The sequence below is a fragment of the Petaurus breviceps genome, unplaced genomic scaffold, assembly GCF_028583685.1.
Source record: "Petaurus breviceps papuanus isolate PSGF00001 unplaced genomic scaffold, PetGlider_PUasm1.0 90925, whole genome shotgun sequence".
Classification (NCBI taxonomy): domain Eukaryota; kingdom Metazoa; phylum Chordata; class Mammalia; order Diprotodontia; family Petauridae; genus Petaurus; species Petaurus breviceps.
Window position 1 is genome coordinate 16606259 of NW_027187380.1, and position 25824 is coordinate 16632082.

The window sequence follows — 25824 nt, forward strand, 5'->3', positions numbered from 1 at the left end:
AACCAATCTGGCTTCTCTCTCTCTCTCTCTCTCGCCCCTTCTTTCTATCCCCCCCCAATTCTTTTATTTTTCCTCTTTAAATTTGGATCTAGCAAAATTGTTGGCTGCCTGGCCCACTAGTAGTTTGGCCGTCATTCCATTCCATTTAACTATAATAAGACTTCATATTTCCCTTAGCTCTTTTAATTCAGGGATCTTGGGCATTTTCAAATACCTCTTGATGCCTGCAAAAAACTGACTTTCAGATTCAGAGTTGCAGATCATGTTTTAACAGATCCATGTTTTCTAAGTCAAGGAAGATTTTTATTATCCTTAATTTCCCCTGTCCTCCAGTGATGTACCCCATAGTTGCCTCATTGAGGTACAAGAATGACCTTGAATTCTTGAAGGTAATGCCAGCAGAACAGACTTCTAGCAGGTCTTACTAAGCTGGAGGAACTTCAGGTTTGATTGGTAGTATTGTCCAAGAACCAGCCAAGCTAAGTATAAGCAGGCTCTGTCCACTATGCTGGAAGTGGACACTGAAAAGCTGGCCAGAACCTTTTTTTTTTCAGCTTCAGCAATTCCAGAAGACTATTCACTAAAGCAGGGAGATGCTGTGATAAGGGTGCAAGAAGGGTGATCTAAGAGGCAGGGAGTATGCACAAAAATAAAATCACATGTCTATAAAGCATTGGAAATGAAGGGAAAACAGAGTGTTGGACATTTAGCTCAAGCTGGTCTCTAAATGCTGCCTTAAGTCATTCCTTACTATCACCCATGTGGAGTAATGTGAGTCTTTGAATTTGAGTCATGCAATCTCTAAATATGAAAGTCCCTATTTGTAGGGCAGGTAGGTGGCTCGGTGAATAGAACACCGGCCCTGGAGTCAAAAGGACCTGAGTTCAAATCCTGCCTCAGACACTTAACATTTACTAGCTGTGTAACCTTGGGCAAGTCACTTAACCCCAACTGACCTGCCCTCCCCTCTCCAAAAAGCAAAAGCAAAAGAGGACGGAAGGAAGGAAGGAAGGAAGGAAGGAAGGAAGGAAGGAAGAAAAAGAGAGAAAGAAAGAAAAGACATAATTGTATGTGTTGACTTGCCTCTCTCCCAGTTCAGTTCACTCTCCAGACTTCTCTGACTCCTTGCCAGGTACAGTGTTACCCCTCCCACCCCACCCCAGATGCCTCCATCCTGGGGCGTGCTTTTCTAATTGCTCAGCCTAGACCATCAATCATGAGGGGCACCAACCATGCTCACGTCACTTCCAGGTCAGCCTACTCTGTGTGAGTAGCACTTTCCCACTCCCAGCTTTCTAGCTGCTCTTTATGGGAGGTCTTCCCCTTGTAAACTCCTTTAGGGTAAGAACGGCACATAAGAAGCACTCCATAAATGTTCTGTCATTCTGTCTATCTATCTCAGTAGAGCCTACCTTTCACCAAATAACAATAATTAGCATTTACATAGTATTTGAAGAATTGCAAATTATTTTACATGCATTATCATATTTGATCCTCACAACAACCCTATGTGATAGATCATCTTATTATCTCCATTTTACTGATAAGGAAATCGAAGCAGAGAGAAAATAAGTGACTTGCCCAGGATCACACAACAAGTAAGTATTTGAGACAGGATTCAAACTTGGGGCTTCCTAATTCCTGACTTCCATCACTAGGCCGCCTAGCTGCCTCTCTTAGTTCCACAAACATGTCTACTTGCCTTTTTTCTTCAGTAACCCTGTACCCCACCACATCCCCCAAGCTTCTGTTTCATTCCTTAAGAGCGTATACATATCCCAGTCACTATGGAACGCTCTTATCTAGATACTGTGAAGAATTTGGTAAACACCATGTCCCTGGGATTGATTGTAAACATGACTTTCTTTTGTAACAGAGAAATAGATCAAATGATCTTTTAAAATCCCTTTCAGCCTCCTAATACACAACCTAAATCTTCTTTGCTTCACTTTTAGCCCACTGATTATGGGATATATACTGGTTGCCAGCCTCTTTGTAGTTACCCATTGTAGGCCAGAACATGTGGAGTAATGATTACTTCTTTCTTAGCTCAATCAGTACAGTGCTTATGAAGCTACAGTGTCATGTTTGATTCCCAGATGTAGGCCACTCATCCGGGAAACAAGAAAACTCTACCCCCTGACCATAGGCTGCATCCCTCTACCTGTCTGGTCAGCTTACAAATTTATGTTGGTCACAAGGAAGGCTTGATAGGAAACTGTGAAGAGCTCAATGAGAACCTCAAAGGTGATCACTCTACTAGAGAAGGTATTAGCTTTAATTTTAACTGCAAAGAACAGCACAGCATCACCTCATTTAATGCCTCTGGACCATTTGAACTGATTATTCTGATCTTTATCATGTAAATATCCAGAGATGGAGGAAAGGAATCATCATAAGCTGGCTTCTGCAACAAAGAAGAAATGACTCAGGCTCCACTGTCTTTCAGTGTTTTTCCAAAGTTTTAGGTTAAACATCGGTGCCAATTTTTAAAAGAACTCTTTTCTGCCTGGTACCTCTTCAATCCCCTCACTGACATTTCTTGAATTAGAAATTACTTGAGTTAAAATCAAAAGAGAAGGAAGAGGAAGGCATGCAATGAGACAACCATATGACCCTGGGTTTTATTCTGGATTTAACATGAGCCTTAAGAATGTCAAGGTCAAATTCACCCTTTTAAGTAAACTGACACATTCAATTTACAAATCTGTATTCAGCACACCTCCTGAAAACCAAAGAGAAAAGGCAAAAAAAATGCCATCCCTGACACCTAGGTACTTTCCAGAATCATACTGTACTCCAATAAAAGCTCCTGTCTGTGTGCAATTCCATTTCCACTTCCTTCCTCTCTCTGATGTCCTAATGGTTTGGCCAGCAGAGGTAAACTCCATCATCAGTGAGTGAAGACTATACACCCTAGGAGAGAACACCTGTAATTTACAGCATGAGGAAGATTCTAGTAAGGTAGCAATTAAATTGTGGGATGATGGTATTTTCAGTGAAATGATGCCCACTAAACATCCATTATATCTTCCTGAAATGGTAAAGACAAAACCCCAGAGACATAGCCTGAAGCTCTTCATGAGGTAGGAGTTGGCAAGGAAATGACAGCCCTTTGATCTGGTGGGCCTCAGAAATTTCTTCAGTGGTCTAAAATAGTTATTTAGCTTGTGGAGGGCAGGCAGGCATCTCTTCTCCTCTCCTGAGCGGTCTTCGTCTCTTTGCCTGAGTCAGTAATCATTTATGTGTCAGGCACTGTGATAAGCACTGGGGACTCAAAGAAAGGTAAGAGGGAGTCCCTGCTTCTAAGGAGCTCACAGTCTAACGGGAGGAGCCAACATGGGAACATCTGTGAACAAACAAGATACAGACAGAATGTAAACTGGAGATAATCAGAGAGGGAGGACACTGGAATCAAGGGGCATTGGGAAAAGCTGCTTGTAGAAGGTAGGAATTTAGTTGGGCCTTGAAAAAAACCAGGAAAGCAAGGCAGTAGACACAATAAGAGAAAAAATTTCAGACCTGGTGGATAACCAGTGACAATGCCTGAGTTGGGAGATGGAGCTCTGGCTTGTTAACATTCAGAAGCTCATTTATTATGGTGACTTAGTTTACAATACTCCATCTGCTTACCTGGATTCAGTAAAACCTCCAGGCAGTAATCTGTTCACTTGCACCATTGACTCCCAGAAGTCAGTGCCATATATGTGGGCCTAGAGAGCCAAGGCAAAGTCAGGGGTATACAGTAAAAAGGAATAAGAACCTAGACTCATTACCTAGTAGAGGAATCTTGAAGAACCTATGTAAGGAAATTGGTTTTTGACTAGTCCCAAGTTGTTAACAAGTCCAGAGAAATAGTCATTCATCTCTCTGGAAAATGAGAATGGACATGGTTTCATGTGCATCATCTCAAATATTTAGCCTTGTGAGCTTGACTTTGAAACTTCTTTCTGAAGAATCTGGAAGGCATCATTCCTAAGTCTTAAAGAGCTCTTCTGTGCCTATACAGCTGTTGGTTTCAGAAGGACACGTATGAATCACTTGTGTAGTGTTCTATAGGACCTGGGTGGGTCATCCTACTCAACAAACTCAGCAGATCTTGGAGTTACCAAGCCACTAAGGAAACTGGGCAAGGATTGGGCCACTGCTTCCCCCTTCAAGGAGAATGCAGTCATTTTGCTGCATAGAGGCCTGTGGTTATATCCCATTATCCCCTGGGAGAGTCCATCCTGACTCAAATGCAATAGACCTTCACACAGCAGATTAACTCTACCTATATCTATAATGGCTCCCACTAAAATTTTCCTGTGTTTTACTTGGAGGGGGGGGAGGGGGGGAATTAAACTTTTTGTGTCGTGGCCCTTTTGGGCAGTCTAGTAAAGCCTATGAACTCTTTCTCAGAATAGCCAATTTTATCAAAGTATAGCTTTAAAAAAAAAAAAACAAGTTTTGGTCCGGTTTATTAAAGTATACTTTTATACAGTTTACTTTTCACTAGTCTGTTCTGGCATGCTTCTAATGATATCAGAATCACCTGGATCAATGACAGCCAACGTACATACTCTGTAGTACTTCCCACATGCTATACCCAATTCAATGTTATTGCCACTGTAGTCATGTACGCCAGTTTTGGCCAACATAGTGTAATATTCGATCTCTGATTTCCTCAAGGCTGGGCAGTTGTTGGCTAAGATGACCAATTTGGGTTTGCCTTGTCTGATCGTTTTCAGGGTCTGTTTGTAGCCTAGCACATATTTGCCGCTTTTCATGACCAGCTGAAGCCTCAAGTTGATGAACTCCAGCGACTTTTTCGTCTTCTTTGCCAACATCTTCCTGCCTGCAGTGCGGGCAGACCCTCAGCCAGAGACCTGCCACCAAGATGGCTGGGAAGCGAGAAAGCCAAAGTATAACTTTTATATAATTTTAACAAAATATTTGAAAAACAAGTTCTTACACCCCAGTTAAGGACCACTAGTGTAACTCAAGTGAGATCTACTTCAAGATTCATAGAATGTTAAGGCTAAAAGGGACTGTAATCTCACCTCCTTGTATTTCTATTCAATAAACTGATCCTTAGAGGTTAACTGACTTGCATGAGGTCATACCTGTGTTGCCATAGTGGAGTTTTTAACTACCATGTCCCAAGTAACAATAACAATAGCTCACATTTCTATACAGTTTTACTCTTTATAAAGTTCTGAGCATGCAGGAACTCAGACTTGCCCATTTAGCCATCTTGATTATTCAGTCAACTAAGCAGTCTACCTACAAGCATTTATTAAGCTCTTACTGTGTTCCAGGCTCTGTCTTAGCCACTGGGGATACAAAGACAAATGAAACCATCCCTACTCACCGAAAGCTTACATTCTATTTAGGAAGATGATTAGTAAGCCCAAACAAAGTAGACCCAAGGTGATTTTGAAACAAGAGTAGCTGAGGTATCAGGAAAGGTTTCATTGTAGAAGGTGGTGTTTAAACTGATTTTTTGACAGAAACAAGAGAGACAAAGAAGTTAAGGAAGGAGTGCATTTCAGGCATGGAGGTCAGCCAATGTGAAGTCATGGAGGTGGGGTGTCGTGTGTGAGGAACAGCAAGGAAGCTTATCTGACTGAACCACAGAGTGTAGGAAGGGAGAGTAATGTATAACAAGATTGGAGAGGTAGGTTGGGGCCAAGTTGTAAAGGGCTTTAAAAGCCAAACAGAGGCTGAAAAGCAGCCTTAGGCCTAAAGAAAATCAGACAGCAAGCCTAAAGGAAACTATGTAATTGGCAATACTCCAACATGCCCTGGGGTTTTTCCAACATTAGATCCTCATGAGAATGTGAGTTTCTAAGAAAAGTTTAAAGTGGGTCTTTTGCAGCCAGATGATTCCAATATTTTTTAATTTAAGTGGTAGTCTAAAGTTCAGCTACCCCTCTCAAAAGGCTACCAAGGACTTGACCATTTGATAATGAAGATCCATTCCTAAATATTCAATACTAGAGGAAGACAGATAGTAGCCGACTGTGAATGTGCAGGGGAAGCATCCAACTTTATATTCCTTGAACACCTTGTGCTGTTAGAAGACCTTGTAAAAATGGGGTCCATGTGTCTCTAGTGACTCAGTGGAAGCTGTAGCTGGAATGCAGAACACGCACACACACACGCACACATACACTTAAAATTATTATCTCAAGCTAATGAAACTTGTCTTTGTGTTATTCAGATTGGGGGAGACTGAACTTTTACCCTGTGCCATGAGCATGACTCATAAATCAGTTATATAAATAACAGGCCAGATAAGAAGATAGCTTAAAACCCATTTGAATAAACAGCTCCCTCTACAATAGGAGCTCTTTGTGTGATAGGGGGTGAAGATATGAGCATGCCATAACAATTACAGTCAATCAGCCACAAACAATGGCACATTGGTGCCTCTTGACCAATGTTGACTTTGAGAAAAAAAAAATTATGCTGAGAGGCAAGAAGCTCTCTATGACCTCATCTGGGAAGAGGTACAAAACTAGCTACATGTCCCTGCATTGCCTTCATATTCTTTCTCTCTGTGTCCTTTTGTTGACTCACTTTGGGTTTCCCTGGGGAAAAAAAGAGAAAAGGGATGTGTTTCTTTCCTTCTGGACTGCCCATGTCAGTTCTCTGCACTGCTGTGTTCCCATAGTTTGAGCCTAGGAGGTTGCCAGAAGGAGGGGGAACCACAAAAGCATAGAATGATTTATATATAAGGAACCTTAGAGATCATATAATCTAACTCCCTCCTTGTGGAAAAGTTACTTGGTACCCAAAATTCTCAGATTCCCCTTTTCTGAAGATCTTTCAGAAGAGGATAGACACCTAGGTGGGATTTAGGAAGGAAACCAGGAGCAACGAGGGGTGTAGGAGAGCAAAGGTTAATTTCATGGGGTCTATGAACTTGAATGGAAAAAAAAAATCACATTTTTATCTGTACGTATCTTTGGTTTCCTTATATATTCCTTCACATTTTATTTTGCATATTTAAAAATACTGTTCAGAGAAAGGGTCCCAGAGGCTTCACCAGATTAGTAGGGTCCATCACACACACACACACACACACACACACACACACACACACACACACAAAGGTTAAGAATCCCTGTGTTGGAAGATTTCTGAAGACCTGTTTCTTAACTCCGAGGATGATATGAAATCATTTAAAGGATGATGATTTCAGTCTGGGATGTGAGAAATGTACAGCTGAATTGTTCTCTTCCCCTTCTGTACCTCACTTGCTCCCTCAGTATCTCTCGACTTCCCTCTTGGCAGTTCAAGAAGGTGTAGTTGCTAGAATTCATAAAGCATTTGTTGAATGCCTATGACAAATCTTGCTGGGTGAGCTTGTGCATACATGAACATACACACATCCTCCTCCAAGACTTGCACAGAGTACTTTCAGAGGGAGAAGTTTGCTGTTTTCAGCCACAAAAGTATCACATAGAGGACAGAAATGGGTGGCATGGACTTGTAGTGAAAGAATGACTGCATGGCTCAAAGTCCCTGGCTTCTACCCAGACAGTTAACATGCCCTCCTCTCCATTCCAAGGCATCTAGCCTTCTCCATGGGGATTAAAGAGGAAAGAGGTTTTTAAGTGATACTCTTAAAATGTTAAAAACAGGCTGCATTAACTTCTAAACCCTAAAGCCTTTGGCGATCCTAAAACTTAGATACAGATACTCCTTGAGTTCCATCCAACAGGCCTATACACATGCATATGAATGACTGGCCCATGCCAAACCTGGGGAAAGGGGAGAAGAATTTCTTCTCATCCTGTCTTGACCTGTATATTTCCAGCATTACCACATTCCGTTTTCTCTGACCAGCCCAAAAAACATTTTCCCATAGAAACAGTGTTATATAGATGGCAGTTATATCTGCAGGCTAACCCACAGATGCCTATTTCACTCACAGTGTAGTGAAAGGGTTTTATATGCATATTATGTACTTAAGTGATGAATGGGTTAAATAGAACTAGGCGGCCTGGTGGAGAGAAAGGAATACCCAATATAGAGTCAGAAGATTTGGGCTAAATGCAACTTGTTCTGTGATCTTAAAAGAGTCATTTCCTCCCTCTGGGCCTCAATTTCCTTATCTATGAAGTAGGGATAAAAGTATTTTGCTATTATTCCATTAAATTATTGTGAGATAGGATCAAACCCAGGTCTGCCCACCTTTGGGTTCAGCATTCTGCCTACTAAGCTAAGCTGTCCAAGCAAAAAAGACTTTCCAGGAAAATCAGTTTGATTGTCAATCAAAATGTTTCCCAAATATGATATCTCACTGTCTCTTCTCTGTTACTCGGAGAAATTCCATAGAATTTTAGACTCAGACAATATTTCTTATAATTAGATTCCATGATCCAGTCTCTTCTCTTACCTGATGATCTGGCAAACCTCTAATTTCAACTGATCTTTTTTCCCCCTAAGACCCTTGACAAAGTAGAACTCCTTCAAAGGCAGAGGGACATAAACATTAGCAGTCATAGGAGGCAGAGCCAAGCCATGCCATTAGCTCCTTCTAATGGCCCAAGTCCCTGGACCTAGTCTCTACCCAGATATTGTGGCACATTGGGCATATGCCCAGCCTACACAGACTTGGGATTTCTTTAGATAGGTAGATAGATACATACATACATGGATTGATGGATGGATGATAGATACATATACACTCTTGAGGTTTGCAAGGTGCTATTATTATCCCCATTTTACAGATGAAGAAACTGAGGCCAAAAGGGTTCAGTAACTTACCTGGATTCAAACAGCTAGTAAGTTTCTGAGACAGGATTTGAAATCAGGGAACAAGTTAACAGATTGTTTTACAATTTTCTGTAACTATATAAAATCATTTTCAATGACTTTAGCTCTTTCAGTCAATCAGTCAAAATGTGCTAGGCACTGTGGTAAGTGCTTGGGGATAAAAATATTATGCCCTGTGATTAAGGAGCCTACATTCGAAGAGGAGAGATATCAAACAGTTTTGTACATACATGATGTATACAGTGTAAATGGAAGGTAATCTCAGAGGGAAAGTAATACAGTGAAGGGCAGGTACAGGGAAGATCAGAAAAGACCTCTTACACCAGTTGAAATTTGAAATTAGTGCCAAGAGAAGAAGGTAAGGAAGAGAGCATTCCATGCATGGGGAAATGGAGAATCATGTTTTCATTGCATAGTGAATGGACTTAGAGTCAGGTAGACCTGGGTTAGAATCTTCCCTCCAACACTCACTCTAGCTATGATACCCTGGGTCAAGTCACTTATCCTCTCTAAAACTGTTTCCCCATCTACCTGTCTCTGGAGTGAAATAGCCCTAGTCCATATGAATTTGTCTCTCTTTGCTATTTTAAGGGCTTGTAAAATTATTAGTAATGAGGACTATAGAAATATCTTTCATCTTAAACATGGAGCCCTCCCTGATTCAGGATAGAATCCAGTATCCTGATCAAGGTCTCATACCCTGACCTATTTTTTGTTCTGTGTATCTCAACTAGTCACTGGCACCCTCCATTGCCTTCCTTGTACACGAAAGGTGTCAAACTGACCCGAATTAGATCAGAATGTAACTGGGTAATTGTTAACAAAATAAATTTAAAAATACAATAGATAATGTTTATTTGGGGGTTTTGAAAGTCAATATGTGTCCCACAGGGATCTTTTTCTATTTGAGTTTGACACCACTGCAGTATATAGCCAGTAAACCTGCATCAGAACTTTTTAACAGGAAGCAAAAAGGCAAGAAGTAAAAATAACTTAAAGAAATAGCCCCCTCTCCCAAAAAAATCCTATAGTAACATCTCTTGTGCAGGCACTATGGTAGGAGTTATAAACCTTTACTGTCTTTATGTTAGTCCCCAAGAATTACTGTCGCTGCCTCCATCAGAATTCTTTGTTCTTTGGAATAAACAGTTGGTTGCTGGGTTGGTCTATCACATTTAGTCTCTAGTCTCAAGAATCATTGAAAAATGACCACCAGTGTTTTCTTCTTCCAGTCAACATCATGCTGCTGCCACTCCCAAACACCTGTCCTCTGGTCTGCTTTCCCTCCTCTCTTCTACAGTCCCAAGTTCTCCCAGCAAAGCTGAATCAGTCCCAGAGCAGAAATGAATGCTATCTCTTCAGAACTACAGTTCCTAGAATTCCAGTTAGGTTTGGGCCTCTTTTAAACTTCATATACACTATTCATATTTTGTAACACAACCCAGGCCTTAGTGTTATATGCTTCTGTAAAGTTATGTAACTTAAAGTTTAAGACTTTGGAATTCTATGTCTGTCTATTTATCCATCCAGCCATCTAGAGGGCTGGACAGATAGATATCAGCTAGGATAAGAATGAAAGTTGGACAAAGCACATTTACCTTTATGCCCTTATTCACAAAGACTCACTTCCTCCATACCTCCAAGATCTGCACTTTCATCACAGGGGGTAGACTGAAATTCTCTGCATATTAGTAGATGTGTGTTTGATGAGTTGTGGCTGAAAAAAAAATTTGATCATCTAGTGACCAACTTTCAGAGGATTTAGAAAAGGAGGGAAGCTTAGAAACCATCTGGACCTACATATGAGGAACATGAAGTTCTAGAAACAGGTCTTATAGGATTACTTTTCCTAACTCTTCATTCAGATTTTTGAGCTCTGATGCTAGCCAACTGATGGATGCCTGAGCTATCTGTTTTAGTGCTTCCCAAGGAAAAGGAGAAAGGGGAGATCTGGTGCCTCTAAATGATTCCAGGAAAGCGATTTCCTCTCCCAAAAGATAAACTCCCTGTTAATAAGACATTTCTACCATCAGCGAACCAAATTCAATGCATACCCTTATTGTATCCTCCCTATGAACAGATCCTTGCATTCCTTTCCAGTGAAGGCAGTTGGAGAATAATTAGGTCCTGTCTCTTTGGATATGACTGTGATCCTTCTTGGCCCATTTGGGGTCAGTGACAGTAATGCCTGTGCCCTCTCTCCTGTTCCCCACTTAGAAACTGTAGTCTCATTTCTCTCCCATCTTTCACACACTTCTCTCACTCTTCTCCAGTCACTCATTTGCTTCTCTGGGAGGTCTGTCCACACACCCAAAGCCTGCTTCAGTTCACCCCTTCAGCCAATCTACTGTTTGCAAACAGGAGGGGAGGAGCCAAGGCTAGAGATTACAATGTATGATTGACTCCCTCCCACCAGGACAGCTGCATCACCCTGGGAATGCCACCCAGGGCATTCTATTGGAGCCAATTAAGCTCCAGTTATAATGGCCAGGGTATTCTTTTCCTGTGCTGCCATTCATTTAATGGTCAAGAGAGAAAAGGACCACCAGAGATATGACAGAAGCTAGCCATTCATTTTAAAAGGAGGGAACCCTATTTTCCTTAAAAAGAAAAAAAATAATTAAATCACATTAATATTTATAACTAGTGAGGGTCTCTTTTTGTATTAGGACCTGGCTTGGCTTTTCCCCAGCGGCATACTGTTAATAGATTATCTATATAGAATAATGATAATGAGCTGTGCTTTATGTATAAAAGAAAACAGTAGGGACCCCATCTATAGGACATGGCTTTGAGAGTTATTTTTCTATTAGTAGGGAAGCATTGAATTGAGCCATCTGCACCCTTACCAATCCTCTGGCACCAGCATTTGTCCCATGTTCACTATGATTACCAACATGACCGAGCTAATTGGTTTGTGTGGGAACACCCATAATTTGGCCCTATTTGTGCTGGAGGCTACTTGGCTGTACTGGATAGAAAGTGGGGCTCTTAGGAAGACCATGGTCTGAATACTGCCTCTCTATCTTTTGCTACCTGTTTGACCCTGGGCATGTTTATTCAACCTCTCTGATCCTCAGTACCCATCGTGGGATAATAATAGCATTGACCTCATAGAAAATATGTATGTAAACCCTCTGAGAATGTGAAGAGCAACATAATTCATCTCCTTCAGGAATAGGCCTCCATGTAGGTCATTGGACAAGGATCTCTTACCTGCAATATGAACAGCTAAGTTAATGTTTATAGATCACCTAAAAGATGTTTTGGGGCAGCTAGGTGGTGCAGTGAATAGAGCAACGGCCCTGGAGTCAGGAGGACCTGAGTTCAAATTTGATCTCAGACACTTAACACTTACTAGCTTGTGACCTTGGGCAAATCACTTAACCCCAATTGCCCTGTCCTCCCCCCTCCAAAAAGCAAAAAACAAACAAAAAAAGGTGTTTCTAAGCACCTGAAAGAATCTTAAAATAAGACCTTAAAATTTAAATTTGCTATTTTGATCAAAAACTAACACAGAATTTTGACAGAATGATCACAATGTACTTGTTCTATATTCCTTTCTGAATTTTGCTGAATTTTAAAAATATTATTGCAGACAGTGTATATGATCTTGTTCCACTTACTTCCCTTTGAATCGCTTCCTATGTCTTTAAGTTTTTTTGTATTTGTACTGTTTGGAGTTTTTTGGTTTTAGGCTTTTTTTAACAGAATAATAGTATTCCATTAATGAGGACAGTTTTAGAACATTCAGTCAGTGTACACATAGGGTTTTTTCCATTTTTTTTTCCTTTTACAAATAAAGTAGATATTCTAGGGCTTCTTCTTGGTTGCCCAACCAAGTCTCCCCCATCCTTAAAAAACTCTTACTTGCCCTGGCCATCCGGGCTAGCTATTGTCCTATATATCTCTTCTCCCCTTCTCTACTAAACTCCTTGACAGAGCAGTCTATACTGTACGCCTCTGCTTCCTCTCCTCTTATTCCTGTCTAAACCCTGTGCAATCTCCAGCCTCACCATTCCACTGAACCTGCCCTCTCCAAACTTCAAACTTACCAATGTTCTCTTAATCTTTAATTAATTAAATAGTGGCCTTTTCTCAATCCTCCTCTGTTTAATCCCCCTTGCAGCCACTGACAGTCAACTAACCTCTCCTCCTGGTTCAGCTTCACTCTGTAGATCTACTCTCTCCTGGGTCTCTTCCCTGCCCACTTTTCTTAATCTCCTTTGCTGGTTCTTCACCCAGGTCATGTCCATTAACCATGGGTGTCTGAAGGATCTGTCCTGGGCTCTTTCTTCTTCTTCCACTGTGTTATGTCACTTGGTGATTTCCTCAGTTCTCCATAGGTTCAGTTACCATCTGTATGTAGGTGATTACCAGATCTGTTTATCCAGCCCTAATCTCTCTGCTGCTCTCCAGTCTCATGCCACCAATTACCTTTTGGACATATCAGACAGGATGTCCCATGAGCATCTCAGACTAAACATATGTCCAGAATAGAACTCATTATTCCCACCTTCACCCTTCCCTTCTTCCTGACTTTCCTATCACTGGCAAAAGTAGCTCCATTTTCCCCAGTCACCCAGGCTTGCCACTTTGGTATCATCCTTGACTCCTCACTCAAATTTACCCCACAGATATAATCTGTTGCCAAGTCTTGTCATTTTTAGTTTCACAACCATCTCCCTATAATTCCCCTTCTCCCTACTCATGTACCACGTTGTTGAAGACCCTAATCATCTCACACCTGATTGCAATAGCCTCTTAGTGGGTCTCCCAGTCTCCAGTCTCTTCCCACCCCAGTCACTCAGTTGGCAGAGCAATTTTCCCAAGGCACAGGTCCAACCATGTCATCCCCCTACTGAATAAACCCCAATGTCTTCAACAGGTTATGAACAGCCTGTCGCCCTCCAACCTTCTATTTCACTCCCAGTACTCCATAGTCAAGAGGGTAATTAGCTCAAACTGACTGGCTAATTGTTAAATTTTCCATGTGAACATTTACACCGTAGAAATTGACAAGTGCTTCAAATCAGCCCTTGATTGATTATTTTATTGATTGTCTAACCTTAACAAAGTAAAATACAAAGTGCTAATAATGCAGTTAAATTTAAAAGTATATCCTGGTTACATTCCCACTTTAGGGCTGGTTGTTAAATGTTTACCAACACACCCCTGTCCATGTATGATCCAGCTACACCAGCCTACTTGCTATTCCTTAAACTCTCCCTCTTCCCACACTGTGCCTTTTCACTGGCTGGCCTTCATACCTGCTTCCTAACTTCTCTGGCCTCCTTCGAGGCTCACTTTCAAATCCCACGTTCTGCAAGAGATGTTTCTTGGTACTCCCCATCCCTACCCCTGTGGAGACTCCCTTCCATTTACCCTGTATATATTTTATATGTATGTGTGTGTGTTTGTGTATATAATACATATTTGACATCTACATATCATACATAAACTCTGTGTACTATGTGTGTGTATATGACACATTTTTATGTTGTGTCCTTCATTAGACTGAACTCCTTGAACTCAAAGACTGTGATTTTTCCTTTCTTTGTATCTCCAGCACTTAATGCTTGTTGACAGACCCAAGATATTTTTATATAGATAAATCCCTTTATAAATTATATTTTAAAGATGTATGTTCACAGAATTCAATTCCATAAAACAAGCATTTATTGAGCACCTTCTAAGTATAGGTAGTTTGCTAGGAACTAGGAATTCAGAGGCAAAAATAAAACAATAATAATAGCTAGCATTTACACAGGCTTTAAGGTTTACAAAGCACTTGGCAAATATTCTCTCATTTGATCCTCACACCAGCCCTGGAGAGGGGAGGAGTAGGTATTATTATTATTATCTCCATTCTACCAATTAGTAAAGTCTCTAGAGAGTAACTACAAGGTAATTTGAGGTGGAAAAGAACTGTTAACGATAGAGGTAATATAGAAGGCTTTGTGGAGAATGTGGCAATCCTCCTGATCCTTAAAAGAAGGTAAGGAGTCTTTGGCAGAGTTGAGGATGTAATGTGCTCCAGGCCCAGAGAGGATGGCCCTAATGACTATACATAGGCTGGAGAAGACTTTGTGTTCAGGGACCGGCTGCTAGGCCCCTTTGGCTAGGACAGACAGTACACTTAGAAGAGCAATGGGAAATAAGACTGGAGGGGTAGAATCATAGATTTGGAGCTGTAAGTCACCAAGTGTTAAATGACTACTTTGTGCCAGGCTCTGGGAATACAAGTACAAAGAATAAACAATCTCTACTGGCAGTGATCTGAAGGGACCTTCGAACTCATCTGGGCCAACCAAATCACTTTCCCTATGAGGAAACTGATGCCCAAGAAGAGGACATGGCTCAGTCAGGGTCAGGGCCAGGATGTGAACCTAGATCCTCTAATGACAGGACTAGTGTTCTCCCTATTGTACCACCCTGCCTCTAGTAGGCTGGAGGGGCCTTAAATGTCAGCCTGAGGGCTTCTGGCTTATCCTTGAAGTAACAGGGAGCCATTGAAGGGAGTGGCTTGGTCTTTAGGTGGAAGCTGTCCAAGATTCTGAGAGAAGTGTCATGGTTTGGAGTTGAGTGGCCAAGGTTAGACTCTGTGGCAAGACTCTTATCTTAGACACATTTAGCAAGCAAGAAAAATCTATCTGGGGAGGGGGAGGACCCCTGGGGCAAAGACTGGCATCGGGCACCTTCACTTCCCCATCCAACGAAGCCAGTGCTTTTCTTAGGCTTTACCTCAGATTTCCCCTTTGCTGTTTTAAGTCTTGCAGTCTTTTGCTGGAGACTCAGAAAAATACGTGGAAACTCACTATGTTAGCCCCAGTCTGCAGTGATGGTGTTGGGGAGGAGGAGGGAGAAGAAACAACCACCTCCTTCCTCTCTTTTCCTTTCCGCCAGCCTGTTCTCCGAACTTCAGCTCTCTCAAGAGACACCTGCCTTGTAAACTCCAACCCCCATGGGACAGGTTTCATTTGCATGCTAATCACCCTACCTGTTTATTTTGGAATGCCTCGCTGCTTGTCAGACAAGCCCTTCTATGCACTGAGGCACATCCTTCTGTTCCCAGCTGCTGTCAGTAAAGCAGCCCATCAGATCCACCTGCAAATAACAAGTATTTCTCACCAGGGCTCTTCACACTGGTGTGATTACTCTCCTTCTGAAGGAAAAGGAGGATATAGGACTGGCTTTGAAGTCTTTCCATATGCCCTGAGGACTAGTAGAAGTTAGAGTTTTCTCTAACAGGGAGGGTGGGGGAAAAAATCTCTATTCTGTACCTTTTGCATTGGTCACAAGCCAGCCAGAAAGAAATGTGACAGAGATTTTAGTCTTGTGCTATTGAGCTCTCATTTTATTCAGCAGCCAAGCATTCAGCTTTCAGATCCCGCCCAGAAGAGCAGCCTGCTAGGGGAAAAGAAAGAAGTCTTTCAGCCCCTTCTACTTGGCCCGGAATAGCTATGCTATACAGCTGCTTTGGATTTTCCACTCTGGGTGCTCCTTTTATTGCGTATAGATGATGAGTTCATTTTTAATTTTCCAGATGTGCTTTCCTTGGACAACTTGACTTTCAGGAAAGGTATTTTGGCGTTCTTGGCAGCCGCCACGAACATTTGGAGTGTCCAGGATTCTATTGTTGTATATGCACACTGGCATCTGCTCACACATACATGCACACCTATATTGTGAGTGCTCTGCTCTATGTGACAGATGGACAAGGCTAGAAACCAAGTTTATATTCCCAACGTTGCCACTGACTGACTTGCTGTGTGAGCTCTGGCAAGTCTTTTGGCCTCAGTACTCAGATTATAAAATGGGAGATTCAACTCTACTCCTTCTAACACAGAGCAGTCAGTCAACAAGTGTTTAATAAATATGTGTTATGTGCTAGACACTGGGCGTACAAAAACAAAAGCAAGAATTTTCCTAGCCCTCTGGGAGCTTATAGTCTAACCAGGGGAAGCAATGAATGAAGAAGTGATTAAGCACCTGCTATGTGCCAAGCACTGTTCTAAAAACTGGGGAGATAAATAAAAGACAGGTAATGATAGTCCCTGACCTCAAGGAACTTATATTTTAACAGGATACATAAATATGTTAAAATGCATGTACATATGTGTGTATGTTATATTATATTGATATAATATATAATACATGTATGTATATGATACGAGGTAATTTTTAGGGGAAAGCACTAACAATTAGGACCATCAAGTAAGGTATTCTATAGAAAGTGGAGCTTATTGAACCTTGAAGGAAGCATTCTCAGAGGCAGGTGAGGAGGGAGTTTATTCCACGCACAGGGGACACCAGTACTAAGACCTAGAGGTGGCAGGTGGAAGGTATAAGCAACGAGAAGAAAGACAGTGTGGTTGAACCAAAGTGAACATGCGTAGGTGTGATCAGTCAGTCATGGCAGTGGGCAGTGCTGGGCTTGGAGGAAGAAACACCAACCAGTGCACTACCCACTGACCAGCCCAAGGTCCCATGGCGAGCCCCCAGCCCCTCTCCAACTGGAAAGTGTGAGGAGTGGGTCCAGCAGCAGCCCTTCAGGATCTAAAACTCTGTAATCCTTGGGCCCATTTTTCAAGGACTTGCCACGCGCCTGCCCTGGGATACAAAGACAAGAATGAAACAGTCCCTGATTTAAGGAGCTTATCTTTAAATACACATGCAATAAAGATGGAGAGGGAGTTTAGGATCTGGTAAGAGCCTTCAATGCCAAACAGAGGAATTTCTACTTGATGTTGGAGATAATAGGGCCCCATTAGAATTCATTGAGTAGGAGAACGATAGGATCACATTTGTACTTTAGGAAAGTCATTTTGGCAGCTGGGTCAAGGATGGATTGCAGAGGCTCTTGCAGTAATCCAGGCAAGAAGAGAAGAGGGACTAAATTAAGGTGGTAGTTGTAGGAGAGTGGAGAAGGGAGAAGAACCAAGAAGGAGCAGTCAAGAAGCAAAATCCAATACCAAGGGAGCAGAGAGTGCCCAGAGGGAGAAGGCAGTCAGCACCATTAAGTGCTGCTAAGGGTCCCAGAAGGATGAAAATTGCAAAAAGGACATCAGATTGGGGGATTGACGTGGCTGGTGACTAAGGCAACTGGAGTTGAGTAATGAGGTCAGAAGCAGGATTGTAGAGGGTAGAGAAGAGAGTGAGAGGAGACAAAGTTGAAAGAAAACAAGGTTTTTCAAGTACTTTGGCAGAGAATGGTAGGGGAAATTATAGAATGAGGGTTTGAGTGAGTGATATGGTCTCATGAGAATTTTTTTAAGGATGAGGGAGACTTGGAAGCATTTGTAGGCAGCAGGGAAAGAACCAGTGGACAGGGAGAGATTAAAGATGAGAAAGGAGATGATAGGAGGGGGCAGTCTGATAGAGATGAGAGATGAAGGATGAAGGGTCCATATAGAGGGTTTGACCTTGGTGAGGGTCCCCTCTTCTTCAGAGAATAAAGTAAAAGAAGCAAGAAGAAGATGCTAAAGGGTTGCGAGATGAAGAGATGGGGCAAGAGGGAGCTCACAGGTGAATAGCCTAAGTTTCACAGTAGAGTATGAAGGTCTGTTTCTGGCTATGAAAGTTGAGGAAGAGGTGCCCTGGGTTGATTTAGGAAAGAAAAGATTTGGAAGAATCAGTTTTGGGGAATGGAGACAACAAAAGAGCTGTTTGTCAAAAGTATTTTGAATCCTTTCAAAGGAAGTGCTAAACTTCTTGCTGATCATGATGTTGGGTGGGATGTTATTTTGATACCTTTTGTCTGGAGAACTGAATACTTCCACATCATCTTTTTAGCCCTCTTGTTGTCTTCCTCTCCTTTTCCCAGATGCAAAGATAGTGGTTTCATGAGTTCCATTTTAAAGCTTCATAAACTGAGTCACTAATAGGCTGATACTAGGGCCAAGATTAACCCAAAAGTGAAGAAATTCTTATGTCAGAGATCTGAGGTTTCATGGTAAGGTCTCTAGGGTCCATGTGTAAATGTAAATTATTTCCATATTAGTCATTTTGTACAAGAAGACTCAATAAAAGAAAAAGAATTTTTTTAAAAAAGAGTGAAAAATAGCATGTGTAAGTCTATTCAGATAATATCAGCTCTTTTTCTGGAGGCAAATAGTATGTTTCATCATTAGTCCTTTGGGATTGTCCTGGATCGTTGTATTGCTGAGAACAGATAATTCATTCACCGTTCTTCATCAAACAGTATTGCCATTACTGTATACAATGTTCTCCAGGTTCTATTCATTTTACTTTGCATCAGTTTATGTAAGTCTTTCCAGGTTTTTCTAAAATCATCCTGCTTGTCATTTCCTATAGCACAATAAAATTCCATTATTATCACATACCACAGCTTGTTTAGCCATTCCCCAGTTGATTGGCATCTCTTCGATTTCCAATTCATAATAATATTTTTTAAATATGTAATATTACAACCCATCTTTCTACGACTTAAGAAATGGTCTTGGAAGTCTGCTGGGCTGGAAAAAAATCCATCACTCTCCACTAATGTAAACCTCTCCAAGTTCTGGTAGGCTGGTCCTCAGACAGCAAGCATATATAGTCTCTCATTAGGCCCATACTGCCCAGGAGAGTGGTGCTCAGGGAAGAAATATAGATGTTCTGGCAAATGTTTCCTGGGATGAAATCATATTTTGCTGGTGGTTACCTACATTATGTAGGGCTGGGAAACCTAAAACACAGTAGCCTCCAAAGAATTTTAAATGGATGTCACACAATGGGGAAGGAAATAAGCATTTAAATGCCTACTGTGTGTCAGGAACTGTGCTAAGCACTTTTACAAATATCATTTCATTCGAGTCTTACAGCAACCCTTCAAAGTAGATGCTATTATTATCCCCACATTCTAGTTGAGGACAGAGGTTAGGTAACTCACCCAGGGTCTCCCAGCTAGTAAGTGTCTGAGGTTATATTTGAACTCAAGTTTTCCTGACTCCAAGGCCAGCACTCTATTTTGCTGCCTAGCTTCTTCTACCAGGCAGTGGAAAGGGGCATGGTGGGTGTAAACAGGCTGCAGGATAGAACTGTAGTAAAAGGTATCAAAAAGGAAAATATTTGATAAGAACAGAATATGAGCCTGTTGCCATGGCAAAGGGGAGCAATGACCAACAGACAGCCCAAAGCTCCACCAGCATCTTCACAATGTCAGGAAAAATAGGGAAGGCCACTTGCATGTTGGGCAAGTTCCCCTTTGGTGAACTTATGTGTGGATTTAAACAAGAATGAGACAGGACAGACAAGCTTGGATAGGTTGCAACCCGCATCACTGGAGAGAACTTCCAAATCAGTGAGTAAGAAATGCATGTGAGTGTTGAAGTCATAGCAAATGCTTCTTCAAGAAACCAGGGCTTCTCCACAGACATACAGTATGAAAGACCATGGAACAGGAGTGTCTCATTGTCCAAATCAATGGCATATTATAACCTCAAATGTTGATCTTCTCCTTTTACCTAGACTAGGAGGAAGAATGTCTTTAAACAGTGATCTCATTCTTTTTTTTTTCTTTTTGGATCAGGGAAGGCAGGGCAATTGGGGTTAAATGATTTTCCCAAAGTCATATGGCTAGTTTTTTGTGTTAAGTGTCTAAGGCCGAATTTGAACTCAGGTCCTCCTGACTCCAGGGCTGGTGCTCTGTTTGCTGCACCACCTAGTCTTCCTCCTTCTCTTCTCCCTACTTCCTATTGATCCCACCCCCTAACCCCAAGCAGTCTCATATCCCTTTATGCCTCTGGGAAGAAGATAGACTCAGAACCTCAGTCCTTCATCTTCATGTGTTAAGCTCATAGGGAGGTGCTAGGTGGTGCCATAGTGCACAGAGCACTGGGGATGGAGTCAGGAAGACCTGAGTTCAAATCAGATCTCAGATGCTTACTAGCTGGATGACTCTGGACAAATAACTTAAACTCTGTCAGCCTCAGTTTCCTCAGCTGAAACGGGGATAATAATACCCCCCCCCAGGATTGTTTTTAGGATCAAAATGAGCACAGGTACATGAGGCAGGGTATGGGCTATGTAAATTCTGGCTACTATTGCAGCTATTATCATGCTTAAACCAAAAGGCAGTGGAAGAAGCATTAGACTTGGTGTCAGAAGGCCTGGGTTCATCTCCCAGATCTGCCACCACCTATGCAGCCTTGAGCAGGTCTTTTTACCTTTGTGTTTCACCATCTCCTCATCCATAAAATGGGGAGGGAGTTTGAAGCAGACCAAGGATTCTAAATGTTTCTATGTCCTGGACCCCCCTTGCAGGCAGGTGAAGCCTGTGAACCCCTTCTCAGAATAATGTTTTTTTACACGTGTAATCATTTCCACATTAGTCATTTCGTACAAGAAGACAATAAAAAAATGAAAGAAAGAAAGTGAAAAATAGCATGTGTCAGTCTATTCAAATAATATCAGTTCTTTTTCTGGAGGCAAATAGAATATTTCATCATTAGTCCTTTGGGATTGTCTTGGGTCATTGTAATTGCTAAAAATAGCTAATTCATTCATAGTTCTTCATCAAACAATATTGCTGTTACTGTATACAATGTTCTCCTGGTTCTATTCCTTTTACTTTGCATCAGTTTGTGTAAGTCTTTTCAGGTTTTTCTAAAATCATCCTGCTTGTCATTTCCTATAGCATAATAAAATTCCATTACAATCATATACCACAACTTGTTTCCCCAGTTGATGGGCATCTCTTTGATTGCCAATTCAGAATGTTTTTTTTTAATATGCAAGATTGCCAAAGAATCTAATTATATTGAAATGCAGGCATCTGAATTTTTTTTAAATAGACGTTCACAGGTCCCCAGGTTAAGAACCTCTGCACTAGAAATGTCTAAGGTCCTTGGCAGCTCTAAATCTTATGGTCTTATGGAAGCAGCAGATTTGGACCTGGCCAGGTCCCCAGGGTCCACCTTGGTGTTACTGACTTAAGGGGTCTTAAGCAGTGGTGCAGAGGGTTCTCTGGAATACATTCCTACCAGAGGTTCAGAAATGCCTAGAAACAGTTGGCCATTTTCCCTGGCAAGTATCATTCCCGCAATGCCAGCTCTTGGCAAGATTTGGCTTTGGCACCTTCCCATGTCAGTCATCATTTGGCTGTTATCCTTAATGTCCCTTCCCCCTACCTGAAGTTATCCAGATACTTTCTACTTTTAACTCCCCACCCAGAAATGCCTTCATTTCATCAGTGTTCCTCTAGTTCCCAGATTCTCTTCCTCATCAAAACTCTTCTACCCCCCCTGACCCTGATCCTTGCTAGCTGCCCCAGACAGTTACCTGGTTTGCATGACAGTATTCATGGCAGATAACTTGCCATCATAGACATTTAGAGCTGGAAGGGACCTCTTATCTGCAGCAAAGACTGAATAAAAGTTTGTTGAATTGAAAACTGAATTAAAGATCATTGAATCCAGTACCCCCATCTTACAGATGAGGAAACTGGGGATCATTGAGATGACTTGCTCAAAGTCAATCAAAAGTCGGTCAACTTCCAATTATTAAGTACCTGCTATGGGTCTGGTACCATGTTAAGTTCTGGAAAGTCACAATCACTGACATACCAAGGACTGTGGCCTTTGTTTTATTGTTGTTCAGTCATTGTCACATTCTAATTCTTCATGCCCCTGTGGACCATACCACACCAATGCTGTCTGTGGGGTTTTCTTGGTAAAGATACTGGAGTGGTTTGCCATTTCCTTATTCAGTGGATTAAGGCAAGCAGAGGTTGTGACTTGCCCAAGGTCACGGGGCTAGTAAGTTTCTGAGAACGGATTTTAGCTCAGGTTTTCCTGACTCCAGGCCCAGTGCTCCATGCACTGAGCTGCCTCGTGACCTTAGTTTAGGAAATCTTAAATTTCCAAGGACCATGGATTCAGGGCTGGGAGGAATCATAGAGACTGTGCAATCCAATCCCCTTATTTTACAGATGAGGAAATCACAACCCAGAGAAATCCAGTACCTTGCCCAAGGTCACCCAGAGAGTGCTGGGCAGAGAGGTGGGATATAGACTTGGGTCCTTGCACTCCAGATCCATTGCTTTTTCCACTGGACTGTTTCATGAATATGAATGGACCATGCAGGTCATTTATTCTCCCTTTTTTGTTTGCAAAAGGTCTTTGGTAATTTGACATCACCTATTTATACCCATCAGGAAATCTTTTTCTTGCATTTAGGTCACCTACAATGTTTATTCTTCTGAGTTGACCAGGTTTTGGGTCCTGTACCTCCATACAGGATGTCCCTAAAATCTCAATGAAGTTTTAAGCTATTAAAGAAAGCTATTAAAACTTGCAATATATGAAGACTTTTGGGACACCCAGGATGTGGCCAACCTTCCACATAAGAGTGAGGAAGGAGGGAAGATCAGGACCCGAACTTTTGATGATACCTCCCTCTATCAAACATCTCCTGAGTCACTGCTTGTGAGGGCATTCAAAAAACCTACCACAGGGGAGAGCAGTATGAGAAGAAATATCACGGGCACTTTTTTTCCAGTGGGGGTGGGGTGGAGTAACCACAGGGACCTATGGTCCTGAGCTCATTCCTTATGGCCTGACCTCCTGGGGATGCACCTGCTCTGCTTTAAAGAGGGTGTTTGACCTTAAGGGAGTGCATACAAGTTTTATCTCCTCTTCCAATCTCAGTTGGCCTGAGGTATGACAATCTGAGGGCTGAGAGGAAGAGGAGAGAGAAAATGCTTTGCGTGCTAAGCCAGCTCCATTTAACAGGTAGGGTGGGTGTCAGGCCCCTGCGGTTAGCACCAATCCTCTTCCCACCTGCAAGCTGATCAAACACCTCAACAGACAGCCTGAGTGGGAAGCCAGTGATGTCATCGGGAGGCTGAACAATCAGGCCTTTCATGGCAAGGCGATAACAATCACAACAGTATGTAAGGGCCTGCCACGCAAGAATACACATGCACATTGTACACTGGGAGGAGGAATTGAAAGTCGAGTAAAAAGGAACTTGTTAGTAATGTGTAGCTCTGTTTGCAAAACCAGCTTGCTAGAGAATAGACCCTTCAGAACGAGACTTTGGACTTAGAGGAAGCCTTCTGTTCTTGATCTTGAAAAAGCACAGAGGTGCCCATATCACCCTCCCCCCAACTCCTTCTCTTCTCTCTGTCTCTATGTCTCTCTCCCTCTTTCTTTCCCTCTCCCTCTCCTTTCCTCCACCCCCTTCTCTTTCATTGATGCTTTAGGAGCCAAGAGATCTGGGAACCAACTCTTTGACTGGAAAGGGGACACTAATAATAAGATAAATGAAATCGAAAATCATTTTTTACAACTTGCCCTTATATTTTGACACTCTGGATCCTCACAAAGCCCCATTGAAGCAACCCCAATTAAATGGTTTCTCCTGTTGGTTAGGTCAATGAATGGCTTTTTTCCAAGACCTTTTTCCCAGTCTCCTTCCTGGTTCTCTCTGCCTAGCAGGGTCTGACAGCACCCCTACTTATCAGCCTTAGAATACCATGAAAAGCCTGCCCTTTGGAGCCCGTCTCTCTTGCAGTTTCAGTTTAAGCACCTTTTCCCAAATATCTTTCCCAACACCAACCCCACTCCCAGTTACTAATCCCTCCCCCCACCCATTATGCTGTATTTATTTTGTATGTCATATCATTCATTTTATCCATATGTGTACATGCTTCCCAACCCCAGAATGTAAACTCTTTGAGTGCAGGGATTGTTTTAGTTTTGTCTGTTTCCCCAGTGCCTAGAACTCTGCCTGGCACTTAATAAATGCTTGTTTAATTGAATTAAATTAGAACTGCCCTGAACACATACCCCAGTGACCTTTGAGATGGGCCATCTTTTGTTTGGAATGAGACAAAGAGCAGGTCCCGCTGGACACCAAGCTCTGCTTTTGCCCTGTTCTGTTCTGGGTTGTCACTAAATAGTCTTCCCTAGTAGACAGTATCATGTGGCCATCAGGTATGTGCATAATTTGTTGAATAGAGGCTATTGTACTTGTGACCATCCTGTGCCTGATATGGAAGATGACATAGAAAAACAGAGTAGGCTCCATGTTCCCCAGTGTCTAAGACTGTCTTGGGTAGTGGAAAACTCTGATTTGATGTATTAATATGAATAAGTGTCTTATCCTCTGTGAACTTCAGTCTCTATGCACAGGAGGTATACTGGCCACTTTTAGACCCTTCATAGATGCAATAGCTCTATGGAGAAAAATCCCTTGGCCAAAATAGGAGTAGCACTGGAGAGCTGGCAGAAAACCTGAGTTCAAACGCTGGTACTTCTGCTTACTACGTAGGCAGCTCTGGGCAGCTCACTGTCTCTCTAGGCTTCAGTTTCCATATCTATAAAATGAGGAGGTTGGACTTCTTAACTTTTCCGTGTGTGTCCTTTGGCAGCCTGGAGAATCCCATAGACCAATTCTCGAAATTATGTTTTTACATGTAGATATAACAGTGGAGCTTTCGCAAAGAGGAATATTTACTTCAAAAATTAATCACAAATATACAGCCACACTACTCCCCACCCACCAGCACATGGGAAGCATGCCGTTTTTCTATCACCACTCTACCATTTCAGTCTCTGGAAAGGAGAAGGTAATTAGACTTACAGCATAACTCGATTTCCCTACAGCACAATCCCCATACCATGTCCAAAACCTGCCTCAGGCCCAAGTACTAGGCACCCTGGCTTTTCAGGACTTCCATGCTGGCCTCACTGGCCAAACCACCTCACTTAGAATCCTGGCTCCAAGATTTCCACAGCTCTAACTCTTTCCAGTGAGAATCACCTTCAGCACCTGAAACTGAGGACAAACAAGACAGAACAGAAATAAACGCTAGGCCCATTTCTTGGAGCTGGGGTAAAAAAAGGAGACAAAATCAGTTTGTGTTCATGGTGTCCAAGATGGGCACAACAGAAAAGATGGTGGAAAGAATAGGTCTCACCAGCTTTAAAGACAAAGGTAGCCAATTAAGGAAGTCTACACTACTCAGGATGTAGGGTCAAGGACATAACCTCCATAACAGGTAAGCAACCTGAGTGAATCAAAGCAGGGTTACATATAAAATAAATA

General features: G+C 42.0%; 1 protein-coding gene and 1 pseudogene across 5 annotated transcripts in view; one reads left to right on the top strand and one right to left on the bottom strand.

Moving 5' to 3' along the window:
* SLC39A11 (solute carrier family 39 member 11) overlaps positions 1 to 25824 on the top strand; it is a 564681-nt gene that overhangs the window by 519419 nt on the left and 19438 nt on the right. The window lies entirely within an intron of this gene.
* Positions 1806 to 17231, bottom strand: LOC138152574 (large ribosomal subunit protein eL30 pseudogene; annotated as a pseudogene).